General features: G+C 38.4%; 1 protein-coding gene across 4 annotated transcripts in view; it reads right to left on the bottom strand.

The window, feature by feature from the left end:
• LEMD3 (LEM domain containing 3) overlaps positions 1-15,813 on the bottom strand; it is a 48,936-nt gene that overhangs the window by 30,719 nt on the left and 2,404 nt on the right. The gene's annotated exons all lie outside the window — the stretch shown is intronic.

Genomic DNA, 15,813 nt, shown 5'->3' with positions numbered 1-15,813 from the left:
TAATAGAAGCTGAGTATGTTCAAATCAATCCTTATAGTGCTTGACTTCATTCTTCAAGTGCAAATTCTCTGAGACTGACTACCAAGTTATCAAGCTACCAACTTTACAAAGCTTCTATGTATTTCATTCATTAACTCTGTAGAATATTTCCAGCAAGCTCAATTTTTAATCTCAATAGCCTGAAACGGAATTAGAGACAGTCAAGGCTCTAAATGACTGCCAACATGCAAGTTTATTTGTTACTTATCCAGACTGGGTAATAATGGGCTTTTCCCAAAGTCAACCTTATTGTGCATATATGAAAACTTGATGGTTTTAGATGCAGGGGAGGCCCACAAGACAGAATAGCATGTAGATTTCCATATATCTGATAGACATGTTTCAGAACTGATGAAAGCCATGGAACAAATACAAATACAGTACAAGCACAGTTGCAAAGATGCAAAATGAAAGCTGTCAGCTGCAGTTCCACGTACTGCAACTAAACAAAGGCAGTGGTGTTCCTGTGTTCACACTGAGACTGGGGAAGTTGTGAAGTCAGTCTCACAGGTGAACAATTTCATATTTGGATAAATTGAAAGACTGCCTTTATGAAGCATCCAGATGAGATATGTCTATGTTTCAATGTTTGCCTCTCTTTCACAAAGACATGATGAAAAAACACTTCCCCTCAAAATGACTGAATCAATCCCTTTACCTCATTGCAACTCACACAGTAGGATTTCTTAAATTTGTGATTTTATGGGCAGTTAACTATTAAGAGAGAGACATTCCATGCAAGATGTCAACATAGCTTAGGACACCCAATGCCTTAAGAGGCAAGTATGCAACATGCTACTGCAGCAACTCATCACCTATGTGTGCAACTGATAGCTGTTAAGAAATATGGATCTACTTACCACTAAAACTTGATTAACTAGCATCAATAAGGCCCCTCCTTAACTACTTTTATTTCTTTATTTTTTCCAGTTCTGTCCACAATCAAAACTCTTACCAAACCATCTCACTTGCCACAGCCTCCAGCGCAAAGTTTTGATCAGCTGCCCCAGCTCATCTAGGTTGCTTCAATGCATTACATCCAGATTATTGGTTCAAAAACATTTTTTTTTCACAGTTCTTAAAATACACAAGTTTATCTTAACCAGCAACAAGTCCTTGTTCTACCAAAGCAAGTATTAACTAATTGCTAATAGAAAACTTTCTTATGTGAACATATACTCCCAAGGCTTCCCAAAGAGAGTTCAATATCTCAGCTATACAGCACTGAGTAAGAGACTTCAAAGTGGCTTATCTATCAAGCTCAATTTTTTATAAGCTTCAAAGAGCTACATCTCCAAAACAAATGAACTAGCTGAGTGTTCTGCATGGAGGTTTGCTATCCTGGAAGAAGAGCTTTTTTCCCAGCAAGGTTTTCCCTTGACTGATAACAGGACTATTTAACCTGAGTCAGAAGAAAATAAAGTATTTCTTACTTATTAAGATATTGGAACAGGAAGGGATATTCTATTTAAATTCCATTTTGAAGAGGCAATCTTATTTAAATTCTAGTTAATAAAAAACAAGACAACAACGCTACTGAAAAGCCTGTGAAATTAATACAAGCAGCACATAAATGTTTTTCAGATTAACTGAGTGCCAATAACCTTTAGAAGCATCTTTCATATGTATCTTAGTTGGAGCAAGCTGTAAATGACGACTTACAGTGGCAGAACTGCTCGGTCTCAAAGAACAAAAAATCACCTCTCTAAGGGTCACAGTTCCAAAGCATTCCAGCCAAAGCTGTCAGCACAAACACACCAAGTATCACAGAGATACTCAATTTTAAGAATACAAATGCGGTCAGTGTCAACATCCAAGGTTAATTTCCAAGGGAATACAGCAGCTGTCATCTTAAAAGCAACAATAAAACCACTCACTGGCTCCAGTTTCCTGTTAATACATTGCTAACAATTGCAGCCAGTGTTTACAAAAGAATCCTTCAGTTTTTCCACAAGGACAAACAGAGAGCACAAAGTGGGATTTCTCCTCTTTGTCAATGCATGCTTTAACAGACACGAAGCCGTAGCCTAGCTGCAGACATTTGTGAACGCGAAAGTCAGCTCTTACAGAGCTCCAATAGGCCAAGTTCCAAAGACTGACACAGCTTCACCTAGCAAGAAGATCTGCACAAACACCTTAAGCAAGTGTATTTTAATTTTTTATTTTTATTTTTTTTAAAGATAGATACGTATCACTAATGCAGTACAAAACTAAGGTCTGTGTTTATTTTCTGGTCACTAAAGTTGGATGAAAAAAAAAAAAAGTCAATCTTTCCACAACAGGCATCTAGAGCTGCAGTACCCTGTCCTGAACTGCATTACCATTCTTGCTGTCACAGCATTCAACACTTCAGCAGATGATATCAAAACTGACGCATGAAGTAACAGTCACAGTGGGACAAACCAAGGACTCATGAGCAATGCCAGGAAGGTTTTATTCTTCTGTTCTTAACTGGACAGAGAAATCAAGAGATCACAAGCAAAAGCAATCATCTGAGCATAGGAATATTGATGCTTCAACAGAATATTCCCCTAGCCATCAACAAATTTTCACCTCAAATTTTCTGAGTCAGAAAGAAGTTTTCTTTTCCTATATGCATCAATACCAGTGTACTTTTCCCCACCAATTTGTCTAGTCTTTCATTAATGCCAAGCTTCAGCAACAGACGTGAATGCATGAAAAACCATTTGCTTTGCTTTTTCTGAACCTGCCTCTTGCCAACTTGAGAAATTCCTCCTCATATTACAGGAAGCAGTGAGTAATCAGACTGCATTCAGCTCCTCCATAATACTCACCCCCTTACTTCATTCCCCAGTCCTTACTCTTCCACACTGATGAGTCCTACCCCTCCTTGCCATGACACCATGTGCCTTCAATCACAGTACAATTCTACGACTCTTTTTTCAGCTTTACTTTTCTACTTCATCTTTTCCACCGTTGGGAAACAGAGGTAGACACTAGTCAAAAATAAAGGAGCACTATGGATGTTCTCAAATATATATTCTCAAGTACACTTTGTGCTCAATTCCCTTCCTCAAAACTCCTACCATTGTGTTTGCTTCTTGACCACTACTGAAAAAATCAAGTTACCATTTTTGACAGAATCGTTGTAATCTCATAATCTACTTCTGAAAGAACAGTGATTTTATAAACCAAAAGCAACTTTTCAACGCAACTTTAAAGAGCTGTGAAGTCACATTTGCAGAAACAAGAATGAAACCCGTCAATATTACTTCTGAATGTGATAATTCAGGAAGCGCTAAATGCCATCTCCACAAGGATTCAGAGACTATTTACAGCAATGCACAGTTCCAAGCCAGTAACTTCCACAGAAGCAAGCACATTTTCCCTACAAAGAGAAAATTACTTTTTGCCCGTCTACTAAGACACACACAGACTAACCCCAAACTATTAGTTTTGTTTTTTTTTTTTTCCCCAAAACTTGTCCTGGAAAAGACTTGTGCTCAATAAGAGGATAGCCTAAGGCTTTCCATTAGTTTTCTCTTCATTAGAAAAAGAACAAAATAAAAATACAGATAATGTACTGTTAACAAAAAAAGCAACAATGTTGGAAGCTCTGCTATCCAAAACAGACCTCTGTGCTGCCTTGGAAACAAGCTGTCATTAATTTTGTAGTTCAAGTACTTTCAACATCAACCAAAGGCTCTGCCATTTTATTTTTGGTAACTCAAATCAAGCACTGATCCCACCTAGCAACATATCATCTATGTGTCAGACAGCTCCTAGTATGTCGTCTCAACGCTCCTAAACCTTTAAGTTTGGGGGGAGGAACAAAAACTATTACAGGTCCTAAGATCTACATAATAACAGGATGTCTACACACTTTCTGTAACACACTTGGAAGGCACTCCTTTTAAAAGCTCAAGAGGATGCTTTACCACTAGTACGTCCTATTTAAAGTAAACATGGCAGTCCCTTTGTGATTCCAGAGCTCCATCTTTCAGACAGCTTAAACAAAATAACCCTCCCTTTATTTTCCTTTCTGCAATTACTCAATACTCAAAGCTTTCTATGATCTCCAACTCCAGATTGTTTAAATTCAGGTGGAAACCACTTTAAACAAGTAGATCAAATATACGTGCTTTTATAAGATGACACAAAGTCACACGTAAAGCCAAGCAATTCCTTCACCACAGATATTCTTTGCTTCAGAACAGGTTTTTGTACTTCTAAATCAGTACATACATAAGATGAAAACAACCTGCTCGACAGCAGCAGTTTGACCAATCTTTGGTCACGCTCTTTTTGAACAGTAATGCAATCTGCCAAAAGGATTGGAGAATTCTAAAAGGATGCTAAGGAAAGACAGAGCTCCAGTCAGTTTTTGAGCTCAGTCAGTTTAGAGAACTTTCATTAATAATTTTCTTCAGCATCATTTGAATTAATCCTGCATGTGAATAAGCGAGATAAGAGTTGATAAAGCAACCAAATTACTTCATTATCACTTCTCTTCTGACAAAAATCTCCTCTCAAAGAATCAAAGTTATCTTTTTGTGACAGACTTCCAGATATTTTTCTTTCTGTGCTAGTAGTAGCAAAGCCCTCATTATTTTAGGTAAAAGAACCTATATATATGTATTTATAAGTGGGGTCGAAGGGGAACTCTCCATATTTCAGTCAGATCACCCTACATAGAAACATTCAAATGCACTCTTGCCTATTCAAATACTGGTGAACATAGACCCAAACACTGAGAGATTCTATTAATAGAACCACAGCAATTCAGTCCATGTTTAAGGTGATGAGCATTCTGGGAGAGCTTCTCATCAGATTTGAGGGCTGGAGCACCTTTCCTATAAAGAAAGGTTGTGGGAGTTGGGATTGTTTGGCTTGGAGAAGAGAAGGCTCCGGAGTGATCCCACTGTTATCTTCCAAAACGTGAAATCAGTTGCATGCAGGAGGGGGACAGACTTTTTACATGGGTAGACAGTGACAGGACAAGGGGGAGATGTATATAAACTCAAAGAGGTGATGTTTAGCTTAGATGTTTGGAAGAAATTCTTCTCTCAGAGGGTGGGGTGGGGTGAGGCACTGGCACAGGTTGCCCAGATAAGCTGTGGAAACCCCATTTCTGGAATTGTTCAAGGCCAGGCTTGATGGGTTCACAGACAGACTGATCTAGTTGTTGGCAACCCTGCCCACCACAGGGGGTTGGACCTAAATGATCTTTGAGATCCCTTCCAACTCAAGCCATTCTACAATTCCATGATTTAGTTTCATCTGAATAAAACCAATACTTTCATTTTTAGTGCTTGCGTTATTTATAAAAACTCTAGAAATTCTAAGTTTCGTGCTTAAAAGATACATTTTGATCTGTGTAACGTCTATAAATACTACAGCATCAGAAAAGTGAAACAGAAGAGCAGGTTGTCAGTTCTTAAGAACTTCACTTGTCTTTTTTTTTCTAATAAATTATAAAATAAATCCAAAACTTAAACAGTTGCCAAAACACCAGTGTTGACTTTAGAGCAAGTTTTGACTACAGTGTTGCCACTCTATCAACAGTGCTACTGGTGAGAACCTGCTGTACTAAAGCACCCACTGCAAGTTACTGTGTCTACGAAGAGAGTGGAAGACCTTGAAAATAACCGTAAATAGGCATATAATGATAAAAAAAGGTAAACGAACCCACACCAGAATCAATGCAGCTATACGCTATGAAACAAACCTGAGAATAACCATATCCACAAGAAGGTAATACTGCAATGTAAGTCCCTAGTTCTGTCAAGAGATGAGAAACTCAGGCAGGAAAGTCTGTTCTGTACCTACACAACTGCAGGACAGCTACAACAGAAGTATCAAGCCACCAAATGCTTACCTCAGTATTTCCAGTTAACAGGCCCACCCAGAAACTGGTCTTCACACCTAATACTATCTCTTCTATGCTTACATTAATCTCTGGAGCACGCTCAGTAGAAGAACAATTTGAACAAGAGCACATTAAAATGTTTATTGTAATGTTTAAGTAAATGTTTTATAGCAATGGAATTCGCACGCACATTTTTTTACATCACATTACAGAACACACTGTATTTCAGTGAGGAAACACTTCTCAGTGTTCTTTTAGAAAGAAAATAGCTTGGAAGTGTATTTGCAATGCACTGTAAAAATCTGTTAGTGTAACATTCCTTGCATACATATACACAAATGGTCTGCATTATGGGCTAGTGTTTTATGTAGGAGAAAACACTGAGGCTGCTTTTATTAGCAGCTGTAAAATATTATCAGGAAAAACATTATATTTCAGACACCTCCCAGAACTTTACAGCAGGTAAAGAATACTTTCGCCTTCAAGAGAACCACAAAAGGCTTCTATATTAACTCTTCTTTCTTCTCTGCTCCCTCCCAAATTTTTTAGTTCCTTGTACATTGTAAGGTCAAGAAAAACCCAAGACTTCAATAAATGAACGCTGAAACGGACAATATATTGAAAAGCTGTAAAATGCCTTCCTGAAAACACTGCAGCAAAGACAGCTCTAACACCAGATTAGGAAGCTGCCTGGCTTTCCTCAAGCTCCCAAGTTCTAGCTGGAGAGCAAACCGGTAATGCAAGTGTTATTAAAACACAGAAGGTTTGACAATTATTGGGAAGTTGCAATTAAATATTAAATACATTGTCATTCCCCTGAGGGGCCAATCTGCATAGAAGTACTCCTCCTCATCCTGCACAAGAAGGAAGGAAAGATTCCTGTCTTGAAGAGAGTCCAACATAAAAATACAGTCAACCTCTTCTTCCACACAGACTTCAGTTACAAGGAATTAGTATCATGCTACAGAACTATGAGCAGCTTACAGCATCCAAAGACAACTTCAAACAGAGAGCACTGACAGAAGAATCCTTAAAAGACCCTCAATCATGAGAGCTAAGCCATTAACAAATTCAAGATAAAGATCACATTGGGATTTTTTTCTTTTCAAAACTGGTGTTCTGCTGTGCCTTTGTCCTTTTAACTGTTCAGCCTGGTCCGACTCTCAGAACCTGCAAAGAAGTAGCAGAACTGCTAAGCAATGGTCCATAACCTATACAAAGCCTGAAAAGAGCTGCAAGCCTCTGAGAATAGTAACCCGATGTATCCTAGGGAGAAAGAAGAGCTTTCTCTCCATTGTGCAGGTGATATTTAGCTGCTAGCAGGTTTCTCCTCCTCACAGAGAAGAGCTTTCTGGGAAAAAGCAATAGGCAGGTTACCAATGTATCCATACTGGCTACAGAGAAGCTGCCCAGTAGGTACAGAAGTCTGCACAGCTCCAAACCAGGATGAGGTCAGCAACATTTGAGTGAAAATGAAAGGAAGTGGGTGATACTCAGCAACTTTCATTTTTACTCAGCTGGAGCAAGACTAAAGGATAAGGTAACCTTCCGCTCTGCCTCCACCACCACCTGCCCTTGGCTGATAGCTTAACTGGCAGGTTCAAACAGAAGTGATTATCTGAAGAGAACAACTGGGCTACCACAGCCATACACCACAGCTGTCCTTTCGCTTAAGGCTTACCTTTACCTCCTACTCTCAGCCCAAGAGTCTGTTTGAACTAAGGCCTGCAATTTTGTTATCATAATTGGTTTGTGGTTGTTGTTTCGTTGTTGTTGTTTTCTTCCTTAACTTAAAAAGGCTACGCCTAAGGAGGTGCTTGTGGATTGAGGTGCTGGTAACAGCTACTAGTATGATGCCAAGATTTGGGTAAGCAGCTCTGCATAGTCCCATCTTCTGAATGGCAAAAAACACAACAAACCAATTCATTCCCTTACAACAGGGACAGGCAGATCCTATTTGGCCTTTGGACCTCAAAAAAAAAAAAAATAAATAAAAATCAACAGAGCTGGGAATGAGATGTCCTGGTATTTTTATGCAATTCTTTCTTTTTAGTCTGATCCTCCCACAAAGCAATGACATTACTGCCAAACGCAACATATAGCAGAATAAAACATATCTGGATTTAACATCTCATTATTTTTTCCTATTTCAAGTGTCACCTCCTAAATCCACACCATTTTATTGTTTCTTCATGAACAGCATCTTAAGCTGAAGGTCAAGGGAAAAACAATATTTCAAGTTACAAATGAGAAAACATTAGCAGCTGCTTTGTTCAATTCCATAGTACACAAAGCACACCTTTGCTCAAGGTGAACAAGCTAAAAAAAAAAAAAGGCTATGGTATTTAAAGACACTGGTCACAATACATTGAGGATCACCAAGTCAGACACACATCTGCCCATGCTGAATGGCTCAGCTCTGAAGAGTACTTAACATACAGCTGGTATTTCTGGTTTTCACTGTGAAAAGAAAAAGGAGTAGCTCAAAAGACACTGTACAGACGATACAGCGCTAGGGCTCTCCTAGATGTTCTCAACAGTGTTTCAGATTTTTCTAAGGGTTTATCAGAATGAACAAAAGTTTGTCATCTTCTCTACAAAATATGAAGTATGCAAACATGAAATACCCTTTTAGATACAGTTCAGACTACCGATTTCCCAGTTATTCAGGAAAAAAGACCTTTATCTAGAGCTGCTCTTGGATAAGCATTACTTCATAGGCTTACAGAAAAACTCAAAAATAAGAATTAAGAATAGTTTCTTGTCCAGAAGGAAGTCTGCATTTTCTTAGCTGGGCAAACTCTGCCCTGGACAGCATAAGCTTCCTTTAAAAATTAAAATTAAAACACCACACCATGCCTCTCATCTCCAGAAACTTCCCATCAGGTCCAAACCAATACAGAAACAGACTGATGAATTTGACATCACACTCCACTCTTCAATATCACACTGAGGAATTTCATTAATCATTTTCTCTTATTTACAAAGTAACACTAAACTCCTTCCAAGGAATTTCTAAGAGGGAGGAACAGCCCAAACAGGACAGCCAGACTGGCTCTCCCCCAGTAACTCTGACAGGATTTCCAAGCCTGAAAGAGGCCTCTCAGGGGTTTAATCACATATACACCACTCAGTCTGTCAATGGAAAGTGAACAAATATCCTCTGTGGTTGTCTGAATAATACTGTTTGAACAAGAACAAACAGCCCACTAAACTTTTAGACATAGGTCAGATGTCAGAGATGATCAGAAAATGTCATGATTAACGTTTCACCATTTCCCTGAAAACATGTTGTGAATAAAAAAAAAGAAAGCATATCACAATCAAGAGCATTAAGGCAACTGTAACAAAAATGTACCTTCTCTTATTTGGAACCCGTCACTTGCAGTAAATTCTCCATTGCTCAATTTCTACCAGCAGGTTTTGCATCAGGTTTAGCTACATTTCTGTTCAACCAACACATTCAGATAAAGCTGAATTTGTTAGAGATGTGACGTGATGTTTGGGAACACTGCACCTGAGATGTCTTTGTTGCACAGCCTGATGATACCAAAGAAGTCTCACAGAATGAGCCTGCTGAGGGATGTTTTGTGGTACAACTACAAAATGACATGATGGGAATTAAGGAGGCTGATGGTTAAGGTGAGTGGTTTTTGATACGCTGCCTTCTGAAAGCATCCAGAAGCCAACGTAAGCACTAGCAAAGGCATAATGGAGAGGTCTAAGGCTTCTCTGCTAAGCAATTCACGTACTCAACTGACCTTCATAGAAAGTGGGGAGAAAATGAAAATTAAGATCCAGATGTTGCCTTAGAAACCAGCCTGTTTTGCGCAATTCATCCCTACAGTCCTCTTGCAATAGTCTTATTCAGTGCACTAACAAGGGTAGACTCATGACTCTTTAACCAAGATGCTATCTAAATACAAAGCCTCCTGTACCTTTCCAATAAAGGTCAGGATGTGTCCTGTATATAAACTCTGTATTAAGACTTACATGAATAAATGCAGTCTCAGAAAACAACTGCTTTATATACAATCCAAGATGCTGTCTTCCAACTTTTAGTTAAGTAAATGATCTCTATTTCTACAATAGAGAAAAAATGGGCTTAGGAATTAGTATACAAGCATTCATTTGTGAAGAGTCATATGTCTTACCTACCACATCATTACTGAAATCCAACTGATCTACTTAGTAGGCTTTAATGCCACTTAATTCAATGTTAAACTTCTTTTAACCTCCCTTCCATCTCTTCCCCTCTCCACATAAGACAACCTTCTAAATCAATTCAGAGCATAATTCAGTCCATTTAAAAGAGGTAATGGAATTTAAGACTCCAAAAAGTCACTTGTTCTCAAGGTACATGCATTACAAGACGAGCAGAAAACTTGATTTTTCTCTGCAAAACATCAGATGTTAAATCACTTCTCCAACAAACTAGGCCCAAGAATCATGTTGAGTTTGCCAGCTACACTTTTAGTATATATGACATTCACTTGCTCCTTTACCCTTTCTTTCTCCACAGTGCACTGGAAACACAGTAGAAATGAGAAATGACACTAAAATATATGGGTGAAAGTACAGCACAGCAGCAGGGAAAGGGAGACAACAATAATGATGTCACAGAAAATGACCATAAGTGAAATATAGACGGTTGGGGCATTAGTTTCCTCATCCCTAATGTATTTCCTTATTACAAATGGTAAGTTAATTTCTTACTCATCATACAGTATCCTCAAGTTATTCAAAAATACTCGATTCAACTTTACACCTCTGTTATCAACATACCTTCAACTCCTCCACCTGGGCTGAGGATTACTGAATTGACAAGTTTCTAAAGATTACTCAAAGCTTCTATGGAAAAAAATATCAGCAGTATCTCAGAATAGGTTTGTGTGAACCCAAGGCATTTATTTGCCTACACAGAAACTGCAGAAATACTGAGATGACATGCAGGTGCTATCTTATCAGCTGTGCAAAGAGCCCATACCTGCATGCAGTCAAAGCATCCAGTTTGTTTTATTGTTCCCTCATTTTCCAGGTACAGACTGTGCTCTGACATCAACTGCAAAGCCTTTACATCACCACTTTCACTCAAGAACTTGATCTTTTTTTGTTTATGTTTACAGGAGGGCTCAACAGCAAACATTATAAACTGAAGCAAACCCTCCACAGAGTAGGAACCTGCATGAGATTTGCTGCAAGTTGTTCAGTGGTTCACCCATCTGCACTTGCATCCATCAATACGCTTCTCTGCACCAGTACACTGACCCTTTTCCAAATTTTGCTCAATCCTAATTCTTCAGTAACCATGACACAAGACATGAATAGTTACTTTGATTAGAGGCAGAGTTAATACCATCCTACACGTTATAATTATGGTAAAGTTTTTGTCACTATCTCTTGCAATTCTAAACCTCCCAGCAAAAACAGAAGAAGCCAAGAAGTGAGCAGTCAGGAAAAGATACTGCTATGGAATTTCTTAGACAAAACAAATCCCCTGGAAATCACTATTTCTTTTTAATGTATCTTGACCAGTCAACGCACTCCCTTTAATCTACCTCAAATCCCAAAACACAAATACTTTTTCCAATTGACACAGTTATTCAGGAGTTTTTAACACGTAAGGAACACATCCGACGATTACAAAGGACTTTGTCCTTCTCCACAGCACTGGAACAGCAGTTTCATTAACAAAAAAACTAAAGTACTTGCTTAATTTACTTGTTTGTTAAGCTTTTTTTGTTAACTGATCAAACAAGGTTGTCAAACAGCAGCTCTGTCCTCCCATTCACATGTTCATATTATTTCTAAAGCACAAGGCAAGAAGCCTGACAGGGATCAGCTTGGTACAACCCCACCACTCCTGACAGCTTAGCTGAATAAGCACTAAGCCAAAGTTTTGCAACCTAGTACTCCCACATGAAATACACATCAGCATGTGTTAAGTGTACATGATGTTTCTAAAAAAAAAAAATCAGCAGACCCCATCAATAGAAAGATTGCAGGTCTGATTCTCCTCTCCTGTTGGTATACTTTAAGAAACAGTACAAAGTGGGGTTCCGACAGTGCTACACTAAATGTATGTCCTTGGGTAATACGGGCTCCTCCTTAAAAGACTTCAACTGTAACCACTGTTGCTGTAACAGAAGAAACACAAGTTTGCTGTTTGCTTTCCCACTTCTGTGCAGGCTGCAATGCTCCATAAACATGGAAAAGTTGCAGATCTTTCGGATCATAAACTGCCCTCAGTTCTCACACCAGAAACCAAATATTCTTTTGTGAAAACTACTATGTGCTACGAGATTGAATGCAAACTTTCAATTAGTTTCTGACAGCTTGTGCAATCAGATCCTGTTAGAGCTCTCCTGCATTCCCACTCCCCAAGCAGGTAGTTTCAGTTCTAATTTCTCATCACTCCACAAAAAAAAAAAAAAAAAAAAAAAAAAAAAAAAAAAAAAAAAAAAAAAAATAGCCTGTGACAGTAATGTTGCAAATACATTTAAAGAACATCTGAAATCATGGCATAAGGAAAGTCCTGTGCATGTCTGCAAACAACAGTACTCTTAAGGCGTGCATCCCAGGTTAGTTCTACATATTCCAAAGGAAGTACAAACATCTATCTCCTTAAAATACAGGCATTATGAAGGCAAGCCGAGTTTCAACACTTATTTGTGAAATGCCACAGCACTTCAGCAGTAATTTGCAGACCTGTGCACTTAATAGTCCACCTCTTGTCTTTCACACAGCAACTCTAGCTTTTTAATCAATGAAATTCCCTGCGCAAAATTCCATGGAAATTTCAATACATGAGATTTTTAGAAGTTAAAAAAAAAAAAAGAAATGGAATGTCAATGGAATAGAATTAAACTATTCGAATTATATTTTCTTAAGTTTCCACTTGCAATATAGACAACTACTAGAGGTTTCCCTAAATTAACATTTTAAAAATGCAAGTTAGAGTGAATAGACTAAAGATTGTGCTACCAGCAGTTATTTTTTAACTTATATGGAAAGATCTAAATCACTAACGAGATCCCCCGCTTTCAGCCTTTCCTCTAAGAACCTCAGACAATACAGAATAACTACCTGAACGTTTCAAATGGAAGATTTTCTTTTTTCTGTTACATCAACCACTCCCGATGCAAAGTACTGGAGCAGAGGGCATGAAAGTAACATAAAATGCCATACCTTTGATATTACTGCCTTAATCAGCACCTACAGTAATAACCTCACCTTCCAGAAATTACACCAGGCCTCAAAGTAACACCCACGGTTCTTAGCATTAATTTTCCTCGAAAAATAACTTTGTAACTAACTCCCAGAAGTGCCAACAGCTACTTGAGATGCACCAAGTAACATCACAAAATTAAGTGAATTAAATAGAAAGAGATGATGAACTCTTTAGAGACCTCTAGGAAGAAGACAAAAGTCAAGTTGACCATTTTCCTGTCAAATTATTATGCAAGATTTCATACAATCCCATCACATTTAAAAGTAGGTGTAAGCAAGACATGCTTACAGCAACAACCACATGAACTAAGTTACCAGTATCAAGTACAAGTAGACCTTTTCATGTATAAGGCTGTCACAGACAGCAAAAGCACAATCTACTCACACATTACCTTTTGTGTAGTCTTAGAACCATTTCTTTCAATAGTTTAAGAAAAGCCCTACAGATAATACATTTATCAGCATCTTAGACAACTAAGTGCTGAAAAATTTTACCTCAAGTGACCACATACAGCTTAGATACAGAAAAATGAGCCAATTCTAACTCAACTTCAAACACTGTCTGCCACATGTGCAGAAAAACTGAAGTACTTTATAGCTCTGAATAAGGAAGTATTTCAATATTTTGCACAATGTGACAACCTTCTTCTGAAGTTTTCCATTTCTTATCTGCAATATTTTACCTAGCCTAAATCCAACCCTAGTACTTTGTTTCAAGCCTCCACTCATTACAAGCATCTCACGCTCACATCACACCCCAACAAACCTATGTGCTAACACTGGCTGTAGCTGGTGACCAATGTTTTTCAGTTCACACAAAACAGCACCTTATTTTGACAGAATTTAATGTCAGAAAAAGAACAAGACAACCAACTCAAATTTGTCATGTTCCACACCCTGCAAGAGGAAAAAAGCAGCTCAAATATACGAACACCTATCTTCTTACATTCTCACATTAATTGTGATAGTTTGTAGTTGAAAATAACATTTTTCATAATGAAACCATTTGCAAACAATGAAATCTTGCCTAAAGCCAAGTAAAAGACAAAAAAAAAAAAAATACCCAGTACCTAATTATCTAGCTGAAAAGTTGTTTCATGAGCTATTCTATTATTTTTAATAAGAATGCATGAATCAATTCTGCTTCTAAGAAGAAAACAATACATAAGCTCAAGAACTAAAGGACTCATTCAGATGATATTCAACCAAGCTTAGGGAACCACCCAAAAGACAACTGGTTTCCTTCCCAGTAGGGATGCATTTTTGGGGTCTGTCTTGTCTTTCTTGTCCATCATATGGATCTACTGTGTTCTCTTCACACACATACACTCCAGAAGTAGGAATTCAATTAACGTGTGCTGAGCACATGTGCAAGGCAATTCCCTGCACATTTCCACATTACTAAAAAAAAAAAAAAAAAGAAAAAAAAGTAGCCTGTGTCCTGCTCTACTTCCTACCAAAGAAGCTAGCCACAAAAATGGCTGTTTGTTTCCTTCAATGGGCCCTATCCCTCAAGCCCAGGGCTGCAAGAAATGTGAGTGCCAGAATCAGAACACTTCCTCAAAAAATCCACTTTCTAGAGTTCCTCTGATAAAAGAACAAACAGAAGCAGGCCAAGGACTGGTTTAATTGAACTTCTGAGCAACCCTGAACCACCAGACCTTTGGCTGGGCAGCCAAACCAAAGCAAAGGAGAACATTCCCTGCTTACTAACTCCATCCTTGTCAACTTTAAAAACAATATACTCAAAAAAGTGATCCCACATTTCTGTAGGAAGGTTCACACATTAAAACAGGTTGTTTTTTTTTTTCCAAGACAAGGAGCTCAGGGTATTTATTTTCTCAGTATTACTGTTGCCCGCACAGTTGAGACATTCAGTTTTACCAATCAGCATGACAGGGCAAGTTTTAACCATGAGTGACAGCTGGGAAGTTTACCCTAGGAGCTGAAAGATCATCCTCTCTATTAAAATAATCAGAATTTAAGAACTTAAGACTAGGACAGAAAAAATAAGCAAACGCGTGTTTGTGGAACTGCACAGCTTATCAGCACACAAAACCATTTATATAGGTGTGGTCAGAAGTTAACCACAGAACAGGAGTATGGATGGTCCCAACAGTCACACTGCAACAAATGTGTGTTCACTACCTTCCCAGAAACAAGACTGAACAGTAGTTATTAAGAGCCACGCGGACAGTCAAAGAAACTACAGGAGATGCTCTAGCCTCTGCTGGTATTAACTTTTCTAAACACTACATTCTTTGCCTTCAGACCTCCCACAAAAAGCATGAAAAATAACAAAATATTCTGCTATTACAGTTATTGCAATGTAATGAATAAGGTCTGAAAGGGGAAAAAAAAAATTAAAAACAAAAAATAAACAGAACACTCTCTGCTACTTCTGCCCTGTAACTTCTAGCAAATCCCAAACTAGCAGCAGGATCATTCCACGTAAGACGCTTGTATTAGTGCTCATGCATGGCTATACACATGTTACACATGCCCCACTATCCATATAAAGAAACACTTCACATTTTTCTCCTCAGTGATTGCAAGAAAAATACAATCACAGGAACAGGTTGCCTAAGGAGGTTGTGGATGCCCCATCCTGGAGGCATTCAAGGCCCGGCTGGATGTGGCTCTGGGCAGCCTGGTCTGGTGATTGGTGACTCTGCACATAGCAGGGGGGTTGAAACTAGATCATCATTGTGGTC

The sequence above is a fragment of the Meleagris gallopavo genome, chromosome 1 (genome assembly GCF_905368555.1).
Source record: "Meleagris gallopavo chromosome 1, MGAL_WU_HG_1.1, whole genome shotgun sequence".
Classification (NCBI taxonomy): Eukaryota; Metazoa; Chordata; class Aves; order Galliformes; family Phasianidae; genus Meleagris; species Meleagris gallopavo.
This window is presented reverse-complemented; position numbering and strand designations above follow the sequence as displayed.